The sequence below is a fragment of the Macaca fascicularis genome, chromosome 14 (genome assembly GCF_037993035.2).
Source record: "Macaca fascicularis isolate 582-1 chromosome 14, T2T-MFA8v1.1".
NCBI classification, from domain to species: domain Eukaryota; kingdom Metazoa; phylum Chordata; class Mammalia; order Primates; family Cercopithecidae; genus Macaca; species Macaca fascicularis.
In genome coordinates this window covers 38039624-38062085 of record NC_088388.1, presented here as the reverse complement: position 1 = coordinate 38062085, position 22462 = coordinate 38039624, and the positions used below count along the sequence as shown (strand labels likewise).

Here is a 22462-nt window from a genome sequence, read left to right as displayed (position 1 = left end):
TGTTGTTGTTTGTTTTTTTTTTAATTCTCTTGAGACAGTCTGTCTCTGTCACCCAGGCTGGAGTGTAGTGGCATGATCTCAGCTCAATGCAGCCTCTGTCTCTTGAGTTCAAGCGATTCTCCTGCCTCAGCCTCCCAAGTATCTGGGAGTACAGGTGCGGGCCACCATACCAGGCTAATTTTTGTATTTTTTTTAGTAGAAACGGGGTTTCACCATGTTGGCCAGGTTGGTCTCGAACTCTTGACTTCAAGTGATCTACCCTCCTAGGCCTCCCGGAGTGCTGGGATTACAGGCGTGAGCCACCATGCCAGACCAGCATTCTGTGGTTTTAAAAGACAGAATACAAATAGTACTTATACTTGTCTTTTATATAAAAGGATTCTCTGGGGGAGAAGGAGGGGGGAATGAGTTCCTGGTGGCTGGGGAACTAAAACCGTGTACAATGAGGAAAGTGTGCTGAGGAAATATAGAGACCATCTTCTGGTCTGCAGCTTTCATCACCAAAGCTCCATCAGTGTACATAAATGCCTCTCTGCTGGTGGGAAGGTTGTATGGCCTTTGCCCAAGGAGACTCCCGGATGGGATTTGAAGCCTTCTGTAGTTAGGGTTACCTTTTTCAGCCAAATCTAAACCACTTAAAAATAAAATACCACTCTGAGCACAGGGTGATCACCCCCTAAAGGAAACTTGCAAATAATATGAGCACCAATAAGCGAAAGTGGAGAAAAGCAAATGGAGTCTTTTCAATTGTTCTTTCAAAGGGAGAGAAAACTATCATTCTTTGGACGAATTCTTTACAAATGACATTATATATTTTACATCTCATAAAAGTTCTACAAGGAAGTTATAATTTCCCCAATTGTGTAGATGAGAAGTAGCTAAGAATCGTGTTTAGAGTCATGTGGGGGCCCAGATTCAAACCTAAATTGGTCTGGCTTTTTCCACGTTATCAATAATTCCTTGTTGAAGGAACAATTACCTGGATTTTCTTCACTGAAGAGTTATCAAATACAATAGAACAAGTATCTTTTAAAAAATACGAAAACAAAACATTTCTAGTCAATTGTTGGACTTCTTTTGAAGTTCTGGGTTAATATCAGGCAGGCCTTTTACTAATGCATTTTATTTCCTTCTGTCTGCCACCAGCTGGAGCTACTGTATAAAAGCCAATCATTTTGAGTTCAAAGTATAACTCTGCAGTATGAAGGTAGACTACTTTTGCTCCTAAACAATTTGAGAGTAAATTGTGAGGAATTAAAGATTAAGAAATGCAGTGTCATAGGTGGTTAAGTAATTGCTATTGATCACTTACTAGTTATGTGATTTGGGCAAGTTATTTTGACTGTGACTACCAGTTTAGTTATGAAATGGTTACGACTACCAATCTTGTGGGGATCACTGTAGGGAAAATTAAATGTTAAGAAATTAGTAAGGAGCCTCCCACATAGTATGTACTCCACATGTGTTCATTAGTATCATTGGCAGTTATTATTACTCATTTTGTTATCAGTATCACAGCCCCAGGGATGCTCAATTCATTGTAATTACAATTCATATTATTACTCATTGTCGTGTGCCTGGCATGTGGCAGGTGCTACTTGACCTCCCATTGCTCAGTGTGTGATTTTTGGGTTTCAGTGTGGTGGACTGTAGGATGTCACCCACACAAGGAGGCATTCTGCTTGGATGTCAAAGGAAAGGAAACTGTGAGAGGCATTTTCGAGGTTGACTGGGTCATTCTGGGTAAGAGCAGTATTTCCCAATATATGTTCTGTAGGATTCTTGTCTCACATGGATCAAATAAGAATGAGAGATATACCATATATATCCCCCACTTCAGGGAGCAACAGTGCATGTAAGTATATTTAAGGCTCTGAAAAATACTGTGAGAATCAACCCTTCTTCTGTTTATGCCTAATCATAAATGATTCCTCCATTTTCTCCATTAAATTAAAAAAGATAATATGTAATATATAAATTTAGATGAACATAGGTATTCATTATTTCATATTATAGAAAAATATGTTGAGAAATATGGCTTTTAACTCAAATTTTGTGTCTTTTTTCCACTCAAATAGTATGAGAAAGACATCAGTGTTTTCCTCTTTATTAGTACCACCTTTGGAGCCATATAATTTTCTGGAGCACTTATTGGCTCACTGGTTTGAGACACAGCAGTTTTTACATGTGTATGATTTACCACAGCAGATTTTATTTCTAGTTTTTAGTATCCATTTGTATAATATCTGAATTAAAAAATTCATCCTAGTATATTTTTATAATTGTTAGAATAAATGATCTTTAAAAGGTGTTTTCTTTTTTTAAAAAAAGCAAGTAAAATTGTGAGGTTGTAATGCAGAAATAATTGTGAATTTTGGTTAAATTTACTTGCCTTCCATTTAATGCTTTTTGTCAGGTAACCTCTACTAATTTGACATCAAAAATAGCATTTATTTGGTTAATATGTTCACCCTAAATAATACATTGTTGATAAAGCAATTATAAGAGAGCCCAGTAATACAGGAGCTGGTATAAAAACTGGAATATATGACAATTCTTTCTTTTCTGAGGGATAATTTGAGGAAAACCTTGTCTCATACCTATATTTACATAACCCAGCGTTGTTTGTATGTGAATGTGTATGTGTGTGCTGAAATAACCTGTTTACATGCTAGAAACACCCTCATGGTAATGGTGGCATAGTGGATAATTGTTTTCATCAGGATTTTTCTTGAGAATAGGCTGCTAGCAAGTGCTGTATGTGACAGAAACTTTGGCCAAAAATCTGTATTTATAACCATATCAATTTCTTATATTTTCTTGGTCATTTTAACTTGCTTTTCCCTCAGAATTTAATCAAGTCTTTTAAAAAACTATGGCAGAGTCACTCCCATTCCTGAGACAGTTGGTCAGGAGCTTTACAGAAGGATAGATACTCCATTGAGGTTAGAATGGTGGTGGATTGGCGGTTAGACCACAGAAGAACCCCTGGGGGAAGGTAAAGGCCTGGGGATAAAGACATGGCTCTTTTTATTCTGTCATCCTTCTCTCCTTGTAATCTCAGCACTGATGAACCATTAGAATCTCCATGGAAGGTTTTTAAAAATCACGTGATGTCACCTGAGGACATTTAAGTCAGAATGTCTGGGAGTGGACCCTAAGATTAGTGTCTCTCAAAGTCTTCTTCAGGCTTGAAAGGGTTAAACCTTCTAGATGATCATCAGTCCTTTTGTGTCTTCCTCCTAAAAATTTGAACAGTAGTGACCTATTAGAAGTCAGGAGTTGGATCTAAACCGAGAAAGCATCTGTGCAATGTACTCTATTTCTTTGTGTAGCTTCTCCCCACTCCCAAGTCACTCCTAATATTTCCATTATAGATTTAGACACAGAAAACCCAGATGAAGAAGCTGCATGCTCCCGATGGGATGGGATGATATTAGTAATGGGAAGTCTTATTTCTGAATTGAATTTGAATGCTGGGAAAGCATATTGGCTAATGTTTCAGTCCTTTGGTTGAATTTGTGTCTTTGACAACAAATGCTTGTGGTTGAAGTTATACAATTTTCATCTCTTTCCATTTCCCCTCACTGGGGCAAGCTTCCTCTGTGTATTTTTTCCTCTGATGGGAAAGAGCATCTGCAGCTACTTTTCTTCTTAGCCAATAGACTACCTTCTTGTGAGTTATAAAGAGGATAAAATGTGAATCAGAAGCCAAGACTAGAACCCTTCTCCTATGGACATGGTCTATTCAGGAGTTAATTTTAGAGATAAAAATCGGGAACACCAGTTCAATAATAATAATAATAATAATAATAATAATAATACCTTACAACTGTGTACCTTACAAGTTAAAATACCTTTTAAAACACTTTCATATTTGTCCCTTTTCTCTTGAGCATTCCAAAGAGATTGACAGGACAAATACCAATCGCCTCATTTTAAGATTAAGAAACACAGATGCTGTGACGATAAATCAGTTCCCCATGATAACATGGACAGGGACAGAAGTCGGACTAATAACTGGTTCTTCAGTAATTACCCACCTTGAGCAGCTCTGAAGGTCATAGAGTAGACCAGTGGTTCCCAAACTTGGCTGCTTACTAGAATGGCATGGGAGGATTATAAAATAACACAATTATGCCAACTTGCCTCTGAGGCTCTAATTCAATAAACCTAGGATGGGGCTCAGGGAATCTGTCATTTAAAATAATTTCTTCATAGTTGTTCTGAATTTTGATTAAACATTAGAATTACCTGGCAGGGAGGGGCTTTAGAAAATCCCATTGGAGAATCACTTGAGCCCAGGAGGTTGAGGCTGCAGTGCGCTGTGATCATGCTGCTGCACTTCAGCCTGGGCGACAGAGTGAGACCCTTTTTCAAAAACAAAAACAAAACCCATTTCCCAGATTGTATTCCAGAGAAATTAAGTTAGAATCTCTAGTGCTGGGACCCAGGCATCAGAGGGTTTTTAAGTATCTCCTGGTGATTTCAGTGTGGAACTAAGGATGAGAAACACTACTATAGACTAGAGCTTTACAAACTCTGTTTTTCAGGATTTCAGCACAGCAAGTAGGAAAAGACAAGAGTAGAATTGTCACTTGTCTGGAGTAAGAAGACTAGGATTCAAGTCCTGGCTCTGCCTCTTGGGAATGTCACTTCATCTCTCTGAGTCTCAGTTTTTTATTTCATCAAATGAGGAAAATGAACAGTACATACCTCTCAGGGAGGCCATGAGTGTTAGATGGGATAATGCAGGTGGAATAACCAGGCACCATACAGCCACCAGCTATTCCTGCTATTTCCCAAAGAACTCCATTAAAGATTGTGTGTGTGTGTGTGTGTGTGTGTGTCCCCCTAGATGTTCCCTTTGTTCAAAGTTTCCACCCTCAACCTTACATGGAGTTAGACTTCTAGGGCATGAAACACAGCTCCAAAAGTTTTCACTAATGAAAGGTTTGGAAATTAAAGGAATGTCCTTAAGTCTTCTTTTTGCTGTTGCTATTGGCATGTTTAGCCCTCTGAACCTTGGAGTTATGAATCTGCCAGTTTGCTAAATGTATACTCAGAAGGGCAATTTCATTTTCAGAATACAAGAACACTTTAGCTATTACTATTCACCCTCCCCATTGCTCCTTTCTAGCTCTTTGAGCTCCCCTGAATGTGCCCCCAAGCACCTCTTGTTTATTCCCATTCAGCAAATTAAGGAAGGTTCTAGTATGTGTTTCTTATTCAGCAAATGCTGAGTTCACTGGAACTCAGGCCTGCTGGAGAACAAATTAACCCATACTATAAACACCTACTCTCTTGCCTGACAATTTGTACTGGTTAGAACGGAATTTTCTAATATTAGGAATGGTGGTATGAGGATCATTTCATAACCACAAACACAGCAAAAGCAATCATGAAATTATGGATGACTCATTGTCAAAGGAACACTTGGATCATTTTGAGCAACCCCCTAGGTTGATCAAATAAGGAAACTTCTGCACCAAACTCACACTGTGCCATTAGTCTTCTCTGTAATTGATTGTTATTGCCAGATTTGTCTCCACCACATCAGACCTATTTTTAAACCTCTCACAATTGCCTTCTCACTAAGTAAAATATTGTTTTTGTGAGCACCTTTCTATTATTTCTTATGTATCTACTTGTTTCTTTCTTAAACTAGACAGTGCATTGAGGACAGAGATTACTTCTTATTTATCCTAAATAAAATAGTACCTGGTGCACAGTAGGTTCTAGTACATACATGTTAAATGTACCATAAATTGTACATTCTTTCCCAATGAAAGGGCTTGTTTCTAACAAGCTAAGGAAACTAAGATTTGCTTTGTATACCACTTCCTCTAGGGTTCCATGAACAAAGAAATTTTGCCATGATATGTACACATATATATTTTAGAGAAAGAAAGGAGCGGGGAGGGAAAGGGAATGGAGAGGAGGGGAAGGGAGGAGAGAGGAACAAAAAGAAGGATGAGAGAGATAATACTAAGTTCATGATACTATTTTAGGTTGTTGGGATACAAAAATGAACAAAACTGCCCAAAATACTTGCTCTCAGAGTTTCCACTAGTGTGTGTGTGTGTGTGTGTGTGTGTGTGTGTACGCACATGTAATGAGGAAACAGACAAAAACAAAAAAGTAAATAAGTACAATATAATAGTGTTAGATGGTGATCAATGCTATAGAGAAAAATAAGTTAGAGTAAGGGAATAGAGAGTGCTGGATGGAGTGGGCTATTGGATTTTCAAATGGAGTGGACAGGGAAGGCCTCGCTGTGAAGATGAAACTTGAGCAAAAACTTAAAGGAGGTGAGGCTGAGAGTCTTGAAGCTATTTGGATGAAGAATATTCCAGGTGGGAGAAATAGGAAGTGTAAAGTCTCTGAGGTGAGAGAGAAATTCAGGAGTTCCCGGGTTGACACAGGCAGTTGGCCTGGAGTGGAGCAGTGCGGGTTAAAGTGTAGGATAAGAAATCACTGGGGTGGCTGGACAGCTGAGTGGCAGTGTTGGGAGAGCTTTGGAGGGACCTGTTAAGTCATTGTAAAGATCAGCTTTTACTCTGACTGAGATGGGAAGCCATTGAGGCATTTGATTTGATTTAAGGTTGAAAGGGTTATTTTTGCTGCCAGGATAAAAATGGTGGGTGGGAAAGTAAAGAGGGAAACAAGAAAATCAGTTAGGAAATTATGGTAACAAGACAGGTGTCTCAGACCATGATAATAGAAGAGGAAATAGTGTATGTGAAAGAATCTGAATAGATGTTGAAGACAGAACTAATAGAATTAACTCTCAGATTGATCATGAGTCATGGGAAAGAGTGAAAAATTATCCCAGGTTGTTTGATCTCAATAGCTCAGTGGATGGATGGAGTTGCCAGCAATTGAGAAAGGGATTCCTAAAGAAGAGGTTTTGAGGTAAAGAGGAAGATGATCTATCTACCTATCTCTTTCTCTTTCTGTAGCTATTTATCTATTTATCTATCTATGTATATATCTAGCTATCTACGTACCTACCTGTCTGTGTCTTTCTATCTAATCAGCTGTTTTATATATGAGGTATTAAAACTCAAGATGTTAGGTATCTGGCTGAAGATCTCATAGCTAACATGAGTGATGTTGGGTTTGAAGTGAAGTATTATGGTATAGACTTCAAAATCCCTACTTTCCCTATCCTACCAGATCTTTTTCCCATATCATTGCTTTTAATCTTCACAACAGCTTTTATCCACATTTTAAAATTTAAAAAACCCTAAAATTTAGAATGTTTACATAATTGGCCTAAGTCATGCAGCTAGTAAGTGAGACAGCAGAGATTCAAACTTGGTTTCTGACCCCAAAATTTATATTTTTTTTTTCACTTTTATTTTAGGTTCAGGGGTACATGTGCAGGTTTGTTATATAGGTAAATTGTATGTCACAGGGGTTTGGTGTGCAGATTATTTTGTCATCAAGCATAGTACCAAATAGGTAGTTTTTTATTCTTACCCTCCTCCCACTCTCTACCTTCAAGGAGCCCCAGTGTCTGTTGTTCCCTTTTTTGTGTCTATATGTACTCAGTGTTTAGCTCCCACTTATAAGTGAGAACATGCTGTATTGATTTTCTGTTCTTGTGTTAGTTTGCGTAGGCTAAAGGCCTCCAGCTCCATCGATATTATACTGTAAAAGACATGATATTGTTCTTTTTATGGTTACATAGTATTCTATGGTATATATGTACCATATTTTCCTTATCTGTTCTACGATTGCTGGGCATTTAGTTTGATTCCATGTCTTTGCTATTGTGAATAGTGCTGCAATGAACATATGCATGCTTGTGTCTTTATGGTAGAACAATTTACATCTTTCAGGTATATAAGTAATAACAGGATTTGCTGGGTCAAGTGGTAATTTTGTTTTAAGTTCTTTGAGAAATTGCCAAACTGCTTTCCATATGGCTCAACTAATTTACATTCCCACCGGCAGTATATAAGCATTCCGTTTTCTTTACAACCTCGTCAGCATCTGTTATTTTTTGACTTTTTAATCATAGCCATTCTGACTGGGTGAGATGGTATCTCACTGTGGTTTTGAATTGCATTTCTCTAATGATTAGTGATGTTGAGCCTTTTTTCACATGCTTGTTGACTGCATTTATGTCTTCTTTTGAAAAGTGTTTATTCATGTTCTTTGCCCACTCTGTGGGCTTTTTGTTTGTGGGGTTGTTTTTTGCTTGTAAATTTGTTTGAGTTCCTTATAGATTCTGGACTTTATTGTCAGATGCATAGTTTGTGAATATTTTCTCCCATTCTGTAGGTTGTCTGTTTACTCTGTTGATAGTTTCTTTTGCTGTGCAGAAGCTTTTTAGTTTAATTAGGTTCCATTTGTCAATTTTTGCTTTCGTTGGTATTGCTTTTGGCATTTTTGTCATGAAATCTTTGCCTGCTCCTATGTCAAGAATGGTGTTGCTTAGGTTGTCTTCTAGGGTTTTTACAGTTTTGGGTTTTACATTTAAGTCTTTATTCCACGTTGAGTTGATTTTTGTATATGGTGTAAAGAAGGGGTCTAATTTCAAACTTCTGCATGTGGCTGGCCAGTTATCCCAGCACCATTTACTGAATAGGGAATCCTTTCCCCATTACTTGTTTTTGTTGATTTTGTTGAAGATCAGATAGTTGTAGGTGTGTGGCATAATTTATAGGCTCTCTATTCCATTCCATTTGTCTATATATGTCTGTTTTTGTACCAGTACCATGCTATTTTGGTTACTGTAGGCTTGTAGTATAATTTAAAGTTACATAGTGTGATGCTTGTTGTTTTGTTCTTTTTGCTTAGGATTGCTTTGGTTATTTGGGCTCCTTTTTGGTTCTATATGGATTTTAGAATAGTTTTTCTCATTCTGTGAAGAATGTTATAGGTAGTTTATAGGAATAGCATTGAATCTATAAATTGCTTTGGGCAGTATGGCCATTTTAATGATATTGATTTGTCCTATCCATAAGCATGGAATGTTTTTCCATTTATTTGTGTAAACTCTCATTTCTTTGAGCAGTGTTTTGTAGTTCTCCTTGCAGAGATCTTTCACCTCCCTGGTTAGCTGTATTCCTAGGTGTTTATTCTTTTTATGCCTGTTGTGAATGGAACTGTATTCTTCGTGTGGCTCTCAGTTTACATGTTCTTGGTGTAGAGGAATGCTACTGATTTTTGTACCTTGATTTTGTATCCTGAAACTTTGCTGAAGTTGTTTATCAGATCTAGGAGCTTTTGGGCAGAGACTATGAGGTTTTCTAAGTATAGAATCATATTGTCTGCAAACAGGAATAGTTTGACTTCTTCTGTTTCTATTTGGATGCCTTTTTTTTCTTTTTCTTTTCTCTTTCTTTCTTTCTTTTTTTTTTTTTTTGGGACAGAGTTTCACTCTTGTTGCCCAGGCTGAAGTGCAATGAATGGTGCAATGTCGGCTCACTGTAACCCCCACCTGCCAGCTACAAGTGATTCTCCTGCCTCAGCATCACAAGTAGCTGAGATTACAGGCATGCACCACCAGACCCAGCTAATTTTGTATTTTTAGTAGAGATTGGGTTTCACCATGTTGGTCAGGCTGGTCTCGAGCTCCTGACCTCAAGTGATCCACCCATCTTGACCTTCCAAAGTGTTGGGATTACAGTTGTGAGCCACCGCACCTGACCTGGATGCCTTTTATTTCTTTCTGTTGCCTGAGTGTTCTGGTTAGGACTTCCAGTACTCTGTTGAATAGGAGTGATGAGAGAGGGCATCCTTGTCTTGTTCCAGTTTTCAAGGGGTATGCTTCCAGTTTTTGCCTATTCAGTATGATATTGGTTTGGATTTTTCATAGCTGACTCATTATTTTTACATATGTTCCTCCAATGCTTAATTTGTTGAAGGATTTTAACATGAAGAGATGTTGAATTTTATTGAAAACCTTTTCTATATTTATTGAGATGATCATGTGGTTTCTGTTTTTAGTTCCGTTTAGGTAGTGAATCACATTTATTGATTTGCATATGTTGAACCAACCTTGCATCCCAGAGATAAGGTCTATTTGATTGTGGCAGATTAGCTTTTTGATGTGTTGCTTGGTTTGCTTTGCCAGTATTTTGTTGAGGATTTTGCATCTGTGTCCCTTAAGGATATTGGCCTGAAGTTTTCTTTTTTAGTTGTGTCTCTGCCAGGTTTGGGTATCAGGATGATACTGACCTCACTTAGAGAGGAGTACCTCCTCCTCAATTTTTTGGAATAGTTTCAGTAGGAATGGTACTAGCTCTTCTTTATACATCTGGTAGAATTTGGCTGTGAATCTGTCTGGTCCTGAGCTTTTTCTGGTTGGTCAGCTTTCTTTCTATGAAACTGTCCCTCCTATTATTTATGCCTTGCAAAAAGGTGGTAAAGATTACATGTATGTAACACACCCAGCATATACAACGTCTGGTGCATAGTATATTTAAATTAAATGATAGCTATTACAGATTAATGTAGATCTCATTTGTGTATATTGTGCTTCTACCTAAGGGAACTATAAATTCATTAAAATATGAGACTTAATTGTTTTGTGGTCTCAAGGACATCAGAAATATTTATTATTTATTGAGTATGTACAACTACTATATTTCCATAATAATTAGAAATAATAACTTTTTAAAAAACAAAGACGATAGCAACCACAAAAATCATTTATTGAGTGAATCATGTTGGGTACAAATGAGTATATTGTAAAAAGTGTACCATCAACACACCTACAATGTTTATCAGTATTTCCTAGTAGAAGAAACATGAAAGTAGGAGCAGGTAGAACTAAAGAATGCTAGTGTACACAGGGCCATCAGATGCCTTTTAGTAAAGGAGGTCTAGAGCCTTGCAGAAGAGCTTCCCACCCTGTGCAGAGAATGTGTTGCCTATTCTTTGCTTTCTGAAAACTCTTGCCTATTACCACTCTGTGATTAATTCTGTACTAGGCTGTCTGGAGCTTTCACATTTGGGATCATTTTGTTACCCTCTCTCAAATAATTTGATGGGTTCATTATGTCACAAATATCAAATATCTTACATGCAAATGTAAATCCGATGCACCCTCAACTCCAGGCCTGAGTATTTTTTCTACCACACAAAGTTTTTTGCAAAAATTTAAAAAATTGATAGCATTAAATGGTTACCTGAGAAAAGAAGTCCTCAAATCCTTCACTTTAAACAACTAGAAAAATAAAACTAAAATAAACCCAAACAAGCAGACATAAGAATATAACAAAGACAAGAGTGGAGAGCAATGAAATTAAAACCAGAAAAACAATGGGAAAAAAATTGATAAAAACAAAAGCTGATTTTTTGACATTAATGACATTATCAAAACTGACCAAAAAAAGAGATAAGCCATGAATTACCAATATCAAGAATGAAAGAGGGGGTACCACTATTCCATAAACATTAAATAGATAATAAGGGAATACTAAGAACAACTCTATAGACATAGATTTGAAAACCTAGAAGAAATTAAATTTATATTAATTAAACTTAACTTTCAGTTAAAAGTTTCCAAAAAAGCAACCTTCTAACTCAGATGGTTGCACTGGCAAATTCTACCAATTATTTGTGGAAAATTAATACCAATTCCATACAATCTCTTCCAGAAATAAGAAGACATGAGAACACTCTCAATTTATGAGGCCAGCATTACCCTGATGCAAAAGACAGCATAAGAAAAACAATCTTTTAAACACAACCAAATATACTTCATTAACATAAATGCAAAAATCTTCAGTAAAATATTAACAAACTGAATCCTTAAACATAAAAACAATAATATACCATGACCAAATAGAGATTGTAGTGGGAATATAAGACTGGTTCAATACTGGAGAATTTTTCATTGTAGTCCACCATATTAACAGTCTAAAGAAGAAAAATCACATGATCATATCAATTGTTGCAGGAAAAGTATTTGACAAAATTCAACATTCATTCATGATAAAGACTCTCTGCAAACTAGAAATAGAAACTTTCTCAACCTGATAAAAGGCATACACAAAAACTAACATCATTCTTAATGGTGAAAGACTGAATGCTTTTTCCCTCAATTTAGGAATAAGGCAAGGATATTGATACTTTTTGTTTCTCTGTTCCCACCTAAATGTCACCTTGAATTGTAGTTCCCATAATCCCCATGTGTCATGGGAGGGACCCAGTGGGAGGTAATTTAATCATGGAGGTGTTTACCCTCATGTTGTTCTTGTGATAGTGAGTGAGTTCTCATGAGATCTGATGGTTTTATACGGCGATTTTTTCCGTTTTGCTCAGCACTTCTCCTTCCTGCCATTGTGTGAAGAAGGATGAGTTTGCTTCCCCTTCTGCCGTAATTGTAAGTTTCATGAGGCCTCCTCAGCCCTGCGGAACTGTGAGTCAATTAAACCTCTTTCCTTTATAAATTACCCAGTCTTGGTTATGTTTTTATTAGCAGCATGAGAACGGACTAATACAGATATCTACTCCCATCATTCAACAAATATTTTATTGGGTGCCCTTTCCAGTTAATAAGGTTAAGAAATTAAATAAAAGGCAGGCAGATTTTCAGGTGACATGATTGTCTATGACAAAAATTTCAAGGAATTCATAAGCAAATTCCAAGTACTAAAAAGTGAGTTTAATGAGATTACGGGGTACAAGGTTCAACACACAAGAATCAAATGTATTTCTTTATACTAGCAATGAATAATTGGCAACTAAACATTTTTTTAAAAATTTACATTAGCTCCAAAAAATGAAACATATAGGTACAAGTGTAACAAAGCATGAACAGGGTCTGCATGCTGAAAATTACAAAATCTTAGTAAAATAAAGCAAAAAAGACCTACATAAATGGAGACATATACTATTTTGTGGATTGAAAGAATTAACATAGAAAAAATGTAATTTGACTGGGCGCGGTGGCTCATGCCTATAATCCCAGCACTTTGGGAGGCCGAGGTGGGTGTATCACCTGAGGTCAGGAGTTCGAGATCAGCCTGACCAACATGGAGAAACCCTGTCTCTACTAAAAATACAAAATTAGCCAGGCATGGTGGCTCATGACTCTAATCCCAGCTAGGGAGGCTGAGGCAGGAGAATCACTTGAACCCAGGAGGCAGAGGTTGCAGTGAGCTGAGATCGCGCCATTGCACTCCAGCCTGGACAACAAGAGCGAAACTTGGTCTCATAAAAAAAAAAGAAAGAAAAGAAAGATGTCACTCTGCCTAAATTGATCTATAGATTTAATGTAATTCCAAGCAAACCTCAGGAGTATTTTTACAGATCCAGACAAGCCGATTCTAAAATTTATATGGAAAGTCAAGGGAACTGTAATAACCAAAACAATTTTGAAACAGAGTAGTAAAGTTGGAGAAATCACACTATCAGATTTTAAGATTTAATATAAAGCTGTAGCAATCAATTCAGTGTGTATTGACAAAAGGATAGACACATAGATCAATGGAACAGAGAAGCTGGAAACAGACCCACACAAATATATTCTAGATACTTTTCATAAAGTTGCAAGAGTAATTTCATAAAGGAATGATAGCCATTCAACAAATGGTGTTGGAACAGCCAGACAACCATGTGCAAAAAAATGAACCTTCATCTTAATTTCAAATCTTACATAAGAATTAACTAAAAGATTTACATGTAAAATACAAAATTATAAAAATTTAAAGGAAAAAGTTGAGAAAAACTGGCCTGGAGTTAGACAAAGAGTTATTAGACATGATACCAAGAACACAATCATGAAAGAAAAGATTTATGTATTGGATTTCAACAAAATGAAATTTTTTTTGCTCTATCAAAGACACTGTATAAGAATGAAAAGACATGCTACAGACTGGGATAAAATATTTGCAAATCACATATCCAATAAAGGACTTGTATCTGGAACACAAAAAAACTCTCATAACTCACCATAAGAAAAGAAACTACCCACATTAAAGAAAGTACTGCGTTCATCAACTAGAAGTCTCAACATAGTAAAGATTCAGTTCTCCTCAAATTGATTCATAGATTCAACTCAATTCAAATCAAAATCCCAACAGGACTTTTTGTAGGTATATAAAGCTGATTCTAGAATTTATATGAAAAGACCATATAGCATAGAGACAATAGTTAAAAATACTGTATTGTATACTTGCAATCTGCTAAGAAGATAGATCTTAAATCTCCTCACTATACACATACACAAATAGTAACTGTAGAGGTAATAGATGTGTTAATTATAGGGAATGTGGTAATTATTTCATAATGTATACATATATCAAAACATCAAGTTGTATACCTTAAATATATGCTTTTTTTCATGTCAGTGATAGTTTAATAAAACTGTTAAAAAATAGAAAATAAAAATAGCTTATGTGAAAGACAAAGGAACTAAAATATCACAAACGATTTGGGCAAAAGGAATGCAAATAAGCAAACAATTAACAAATGTTCATTTGCTATTCAGAAAATGCAAGTTAAAACCACTATGAGGTACCATGGCATGTCTGTTAGCATAGCTGAAATAAAAAAATATTGACAAGGGCTGGTAGGGATGTGGAGCAACTGGAACTTGTATACATTGCTGGTAACAAAATGAAAAACAATCACTCTGGATAACAGTTTGGCAGTCTCTTGTAAAACTAAACAAACACTTTCCATATGACCCAGCAATTCCATTTCTAGGTACTTGTCGTAAATAAATGAAAACATGTTCACACAAAAACCTGTACGTGAATGTTTATAGCAGCTCTATTCATAATCACCCAAAATGGAAATACCTAAATGTCCTTCAACAAGTAAATGTATAAACAATCTCTGTTACATTTATCCAACGGAATACTACTCAGCAATAAAAGGAACTATTTGTGCACAGAACAACTTGGATGAATCTTAAAGGTATTATAGTAGTTGGAAGAAGCCAGTTTCATGAGGTTGCATACTGTATAATTAATTCCATTCATATGCCATTCTCTAAAAGACAGAACTGTAATGACAGGGAAAAGATCATTCATTTCCAGGGATTAGGAATAGAGAAAGGGTATGACTACAAAAGGGATAACAAGAGAATTTGTCTTTTGGTTATATGGAACTCTTCTGTATCATTATTGTGGAGGTAGTTACAGAAACCTATATATGTGTTAAACGCTAAAATTGGACACAAAAGTCAGTTATGTTGTATGGTAATCTAAAAATAAAATATTTACTTGAATTTTTGGTGCTGAAGAACTTGATTTGTATCTTAAAATGAGACTTTCCAAAATTTGGTTGCATTTGCTCCCTGGGTTGTCTGTACTCATCTATCACCAGCACAGAGACAGAGAGAGAAAGAGGGAGAAAGTTGATTAGTTTATATACTCATACACACTAATGAAGTTGGAAAATCTTTCGGGTGAAATATAATGATTTTGTGGGATGATTTATGCCTTAAGGTTTATATGGAATATTTGTTATAGATGTATCTAAAATCCAGGTAAGGATGGGGAATTCTATTTAGAAAATAAGAGATGTAGATGAAAGAGAATACATAGGGTGAGAAAAAAAACTGAGAATGGCACTCAAGGATACTGATATTTGAGGGAAAATGAGAAAAGGAACTCATAGAGGAAACGGAAACGAGTGTGGGAAGAGAAACAGAGCATTGAAGAAAAGAAAAAGGCCATGGAGGCTGTAATAGTTCATTCTCATGCTGCTATGAAGAACTGCCCGAGACTGGGTAAACGATGAAGGCAAGAAGTTTAATTGACTCAGTTCTATAGGGCCGGGGAGGCCTCAGGAAGCTTACAATCATGGCAGAAGGGGAAGCAAACACATCCTTCTTCACATGGCGGCAGGAAGGAGAAGAATGAGAGCCAAGTAATGGGAGATCCCCTTATAAAACCATCAGATCTCCTGAGAACTTACTTTCAGGAGAATACCATGGGGAAGCTGCCCCCATGAATCAATTATCTCCCACCAGGCCCCTCCCACCAGATGAGGGGACTATGGGAACTATAATTCAAGATGAGATTTGGATGGGGACACAGCCAAACCATATCAGAGGCCAAGAAAGTTGCAAAAGAAGAGTCAGCACTCTCCAATGGCATGGAGAAGTTGAGTAAGATGAGGTTTGAAAAGTCCTCAGTGTGTTTTTCCAATAGAACATCTGTTCTCAACCTTTTTGGCACCAAGGACTGGTTTTGTGGAATATAATTTTTCCATGGAGGTGAGGGGAAGGGATGGTTTCGGGATGAAACTGTTCCACGTAAGATCATCAGGCATTATTTAGATTCTTAGGAGTAGACAACCTAGATCTCCCACATGTACATTTCACAAGAGTTCACACTTCTATGAGAATCTAATGCCCAGCTGATCTGACAGGAGGAAGAGCTCAGGCAGTAATGCTTGCTGGCCCACTGCTCACCTCATGCTGTGTGTCTCGATTTTTAACAGGCCATGGACCAGTACCTGTCAGTGGCCCAGGGATTGGGGACCCCTGCTCTAGAAGGTCATTGGTAATGTTGCAAAAGCACTTTTAGGGCCGATGTGGGGGTAAGAATCTTAGGGACATAGCTTGAGAAATACATGAGAGGTAAGGAAGTGCCCTTATAAAGCTTTGGCTTACCTGTATTTAGATTCTTGAATAAAGTTTTGGTGGGAAAATTACTCTTATGTCAAATCATTAGGCCAAGCTAAGTAAGAATTTTGGTGAAATTTTGCATTTCTGGCAAAACTTAAAGCCAAGTAATAGTGGCCTGTACTTAAGCTTTAGACGTAATCTTTTTATTTTTTTTATTGGGTAGTACTCAAAATTAGTAAGTCAGTTCAACACTGGCTAAGCACCTACAGTGTTGCCGATGGTGAAAAGTATACAAACATGTACAAAAAATAAGAACCAAATTTATTTAACCTAACCTTCTCATTTTAAAGATAAAGAAACTGAGACTCAGGAAGGAAATAACTTGACCAAGGACATGCTTTATCTGCCTCCCTACTCTCCCATTGCCATATTTTGCTAGTTCCCCAATTTTTCCCTTTACATAAGCTACTCTCCACCACAAATATAGTACATATGCAGAAGATACTCATAACTATATGGCTAGTCCATTTCCAAATGTATTCATGTAGTTTGTTGAATCAGAATTTTTTTTTTTTTTTTTGAGACAGAGTCTTGCTCTGTCACCCAGGCTGGAGTGCAGTGGTAAAATCTCCGCTCACTGAAACCTCTGCTTCCTGGGTTCAAGCGATCCTTGTGCCTCAGCCTCCTGAGTAGCTGGGATTACAGGCATATGCCACCACGCCCAGCTAGTTTTTTTATTTATAGTAGAGACAGGGTTTCACCATGTTGGCCAGGCTGGTCTTGAACCCCTGACCTCAAGTAATCTGCCCACCTTGGCCTCCCAAAGTGTTGGGATTACAGAAATGAGCCACCACACCTGGTCAGATATTTATAAGAAAAGAGATAATACCAACCTAGGCAGTAGCCGGCAACAAATTCAGTGCGCGGAGGGTATGATTGCAAATGGTTGCGTAAAGGAAGAAGAGGTATTAGGAAACAGATTGCCTTTTGAAAACAAAACAAGACCTTTGGCAGGAAAATATTGGGGTAGATAGGTGCATATTAACAGATATTTGACTCTCTCCCTACCTGGGGATTATTCTTCTAGAATTCTTTGCTAAAACTCTAAAGGATTCTTGGTTTGCTCTAATGAGACAGGCAGTTTCTTTACTATAATTCCAGTTAGTGTTTTGAGGGAAGATGGAGTAGGACAATATGACTGGAGTTTCCCTCCAAGATGAATTGGAGAGGAAGAGTGGATGGCCTTTAAAACAAGACTAAATTTAGAAGCACAGTGAGTAAGCATGTTCATGCTCAGGTTTGGTGGGTGAATGTCTGCTTGAGTTCCTTCAGTTACTTATGGGGTGTGTAACCTTAAAAAAGTATATTGACCTCTTTAAGACTCAGTTTTCACCTTTGTAAAATGGGTTCCTTGTGAGTACGAAAGATATATGATGTACCTAGTGCAGTGCCAGACTTATTAAACAAAATACTTAATATTAGATTTTAATTTTATGATTAATTAGAAATGTGTTTCTATTCTGTAGGAAATGTCCAAAGACACTGCAAGCCAACATTTTCAGACAGAAATAGTTCCTGTCTTTAGTAAATTGATCTTTATGTGGCTTCAGCTGGCATGACTAGGCCCCTCGATAGGAATTGCAAAGATATTTAGAGTTGAATGCAAAGCCTGAGCTCAAATGGGATAAATGATGAAGCACTACTAAAGATATAAATGGATAGGCACCCTACACCAGGGGACTGGTGGGTGGGAGTGGAGGCATTATTTGTCAAGTGGCATCAATGTACACAGCTGACTGTGTCTGTGTGAGGAGAGGAGATGGCAGTTACTGTTGCAAAAGGGACCTGGAAACGGACAGCAGCATGAGCACTGCTGATCAGGTTTCTTTAGGAGGATGAGGGGATTATAATGTCCTGAGAGATTACTGAAGCTTAGAAAGAGGAAGTAGTAGAATCACATCTTCCTGCCCCTGAGAATTTATGCTGCTGGATACCATGTTTCCAGTGCTTCTTATTTTATCCATTCCTTTAAAAATTATTTTAAAATAAAGATGAAAACATAGGTGAAAAAAATGTCTAACTTGTTTGTTTATTGTAGATTTACTCTTGGATTCCAAACAAAAGAGGCAATGGCACAGGGGGTGCTGTTTATATTCCTTTCATCAATCATTGCTGCAACTTAGATATTTAGTATACTTATGCCTCTACACAGATACATATGGTCAAAAGATATGCTATAAAATTCATTTATGAGGACTCACAGTTGCACCTCTCAGAAAAATTTCTGCTCCAGTCATTAAAAAAATTTTTTATAGGCTTGTAATTCAGTTACCTCTTCCCTGGAAGTAAAATTCCAGGGTAGACCAGAAAACTCACTAACGAGTCCCAGTGGTCTTCAACCTTGGCTGCATGCAAAATCAGCTGTAAACTTAAAAAAAAAAAACCAAAAAAACCGAAAAAGTCTATGCCTGGCCTGGGTCCCATTCCAGAGCATTTAAGTTAGACTCTCTAAAAGTAATTGTCTCCAATTTACTCTATAAAAATTTAAGATTTTAAAAAACCAGGCCAGGCACGGTGGCTCATGCCTGTAATCCCAGCACTTTCGGAGGCCGAGGTGGGCAGATCACTTCAGGTCATGAGTTCAAGACCAGCCTGGCCAACATGGTGAAACACCGTCTCTACTAAAAATCCAAAAATCAGCGGGGCGTGGTGGTGCATGCCTGTAATCACAGCTACTTCAGAGACTGAGGCATGGGAATCACTTGAACCTGGGATGCAGAGGTTGCAGTGAGCTGAGATCCTACCACTATGCTCCAGCCTGGGTGATAGAGTGAGACTCCATCTCAAAAAATAATAATAAAAATAAAATCCAAGTTGGCACAATATTTTTAGCTCTTGTAACAAAATTCTTGACTTAATGAATCTTCTGTGAATAACTTTGGGAGTACTGAAACTTTGTAAACTCTGACCCAGCATATCCATCCTGAGAAACAGAGCAGGAGGAAATGGTCATGGATGCATGCAAAAATGTATCAATCTTAAGTCATTACAACAATACTTTTAATAATAAAAATCAGAAGCATTATAAATGTGCAATAAGAGGAGATTTTTCTTTCAACCATGGTACATCCATTTAGTGGACTACTTTCCAGCCATTAAAAATAATGTAAGAGAAAAATTTAATACATATAACATGCGTGCAATTCATAAAGAGAAGAGAAGGATATTATTCAAGTATGGTGAGATAGACTTCTTTGGGAAAAATCGATTTGAATAGAAAAAAGACCAAATGAATATATTCCAAAATAGTAATATTTATTATAAAGAAATAGCATGAGAAATGTGATGTATTTTACACTCTTCCTTGGGCCTCATATTATTTTTCAGATTTTCTATGCTAAGCATGAATTATTTTTATAAAGAGAACAATGCTATTAAATTAAAAGCAGTTATAGAACTCTAAAACTCTAAAGATTTATATTAAAATATTACTCTGTGGAGCTGCCCACTTCATATGTTTAAAGTAACTGATGCACATTTTGCGTATGCTACCTGTGTGAATAGAGTCCATAAATAAAATAGCCTTATAAAAACACTCTTGATTTTTGTGTGAAAGTAACCATAGGTGAGTCCTTGTTCAATGTATGACTTTGATTTAGGAAGTGGAGTCTGGAACAACTGGCTTAATTTGACAAAGATAGAGGAAGATGAAATTGTATGCTCTGTGATTGGTTTTTGCATTTGTTCTGAACTAATAGGTTGCTTTCTTCCTTAATGTTTTATAATGAGGAACAGCTGCTATGAGCTGTGCAGGAGGCTTTTCTTCCCTCCTGTCAACCTTCCATCTCCTGGAGTTAAATCAATCTCTGTAATTCAAGAATTGATGAAATAGACAAGGAAGTGGGCTGGCAAATTTATATATTCTGCTTTAAAATGTTTAAGTATCATGTGGAAGAACTAGACTGTTGTGACATAGTGGAATAACATTTACATTTTCCTAAAAAATGTCTTTCAACATTTATCGTTAGACCTGGAGAACACAATATTATTACTTAATTGGGCATTCGATGTAAACCACAAAAGTGAGCAGACTCACTTCTCCGTCAAGTTAATTGGAGTTCAGATCAACCAAGAAGCTAAAGATGAGTTCAAGACTACACTGTTTGAAGATATATCATTATCCCTTGTGAAACAGTAGATGAGGTGTGGTTGATCTTAGTAACTTCGTGGACTGAAAGGAGAAAAAAAATTAATTAATCTCATTCCTTGAGTATATTTCCTAGTTGTTTTGTGTATGTCTTGATGGGTTTGTTCCCAAACTGAACTGAACCAGAAAGCCCCTATGACACCTCTCTCCAAGGGAAAGACGCACCTAGAAGGAGCTGGGCCTCTGGTGACAGCTGGAGGAGTCACTCTGAAGCCTCACCTCCCACATCACTGTCATCTCTAATAGTGGAGACTGGTTGAACTTCGGAAAGGGAAAAATCGACGACTGAAGATGAGCCTTGGTGAGTGTATTAGTCAGGGTTCTCCAGAGAACCAGAACCAATTGGCCTGTGTGATTATGGAGGCCCAGAAGATCCATGATCGTTTCTCTGCAAACTGGAGAACCAGAAAAGCCAGTGGTGTAGTTTGGTCCATGTCCAAAGGCCTGAGAACCAGGATGAGGTGGCTGATTATAGTCCTGGAGTCTGAAGACCTGAGAACCGGGAGGTCTGATGTCAAAGGGCAAGAGAAAATGGATATCCCAGCTAAAGAAGAGGGCAAATTCTTCCTTTCTCCACCTTTTAGTTCTATTTGGGCCCTCAACAGATTGGGAACCCTAATGGGGGTGATTATTCTTACCCTGTGAGGTAAGAATTAGTTAAAGTGATTATTCTTAACCTGTCTATCAATTCAAATGCTAATCTCTCCTGGAAACACTCTCACAGACTCACCCACAAATAATGTTTTACCAACTATCTTGGCATCCTTTAGCCCAGTCAAGTTAACACATAAAATTAATCATCACAAGTTCACTAACCCCTTGTCAACTCCGCACTTATGCATATCTCTTTAAACCATACTTAATCTCCAAGAAAATAAAATAACAAGGTCAAAATCCATGTAACATCATACAACTAACCTGTATGCAACCAAAAATAAACTAATCCTTTCCCTCAAAGAGGAGGTAAAATCCTTGAGTGATGTTTACTCTTCTCCTGGAATCCTGTAACTTAAATACTATGATGCAAAATTAACACTATTTAAATATGGATGTAAAGTCATTTGTTACTATGATAAGGGAATAGGAAAGAATACAAAGATACTTGCTTTACACATTCACACATGCACAAATATATTTATAACAGAAGAATATATGCAGGACAATTACAGTTCTCATTTTTGTAAATGGTTACATGGTTGTAGCTGATATTTATAAGGACCTTCTTCTACTGCCATTCTGTATTCTCATTGCTTTCAGCAAGCACCTCAGCTGGTTGTGGTTCTTTACCACAGGATAAAGGTGACCCAAACCTTTATTCCTTAAGGGTCTGGGCCATTCATAGTTTTGCCTGAACTGGGTTGTTGTAGTTCCTATTGACCTTAATCACAGGACATGGCAATACTAAGAAACTCTTTAAGAAATCTGTATTCCACACATAGTCTTCTTTACCTCCATTGTGTTGGAGTAGTTCAATTTCCCCTTGGTAGTTTGGATCAATCACCCCAGCCAACACTGTAACTCCCTTCTTTGCTTGTTGACATAGAGGCATTAGAAGCCCAACATGGTTGGGTGGCAGTCTTAACTTCCAGTTCAATGGAATCACTGTTGTATCTCCTGGTGGAAGCATTCTTCCCTCTAGAACTATGACCTCTAGGCCAGTAGAGCATAAAGTCATGGAAACAAGAAGCAAAAATTTTGCCATTGTGTCT

The 22462-nt window shown here is 37.2% G+C and overlaps 1 long non-coding RNA gene across 7 annotated transcripts in view; it reads left to right on the top strand.

The window, feature by feature from the left end:
* LOC123568769 (uncharacterized) overlaps nt 1-22462 on the top strand; it is a 171216-nt gene that overhangs the window by 22893 nt on the left and 125861 nt on the right. For 5 of the 7 annotated variants that reach the window (XR_012423361.1, XR_006692284.2, XR_012423359.1 and 2 more), the window contains exon 2: nt 12286-12382. This is a non-coding gene — a long non-coding RNA (uncharacterized lncRNA). The remainder of the gene's footprint in view (nt 1-12285; nt 12383-22462) is intronic. The other 2 variants (XR_012423363.1, XR_012423362.1) reach the window with 1 other exon arrangement.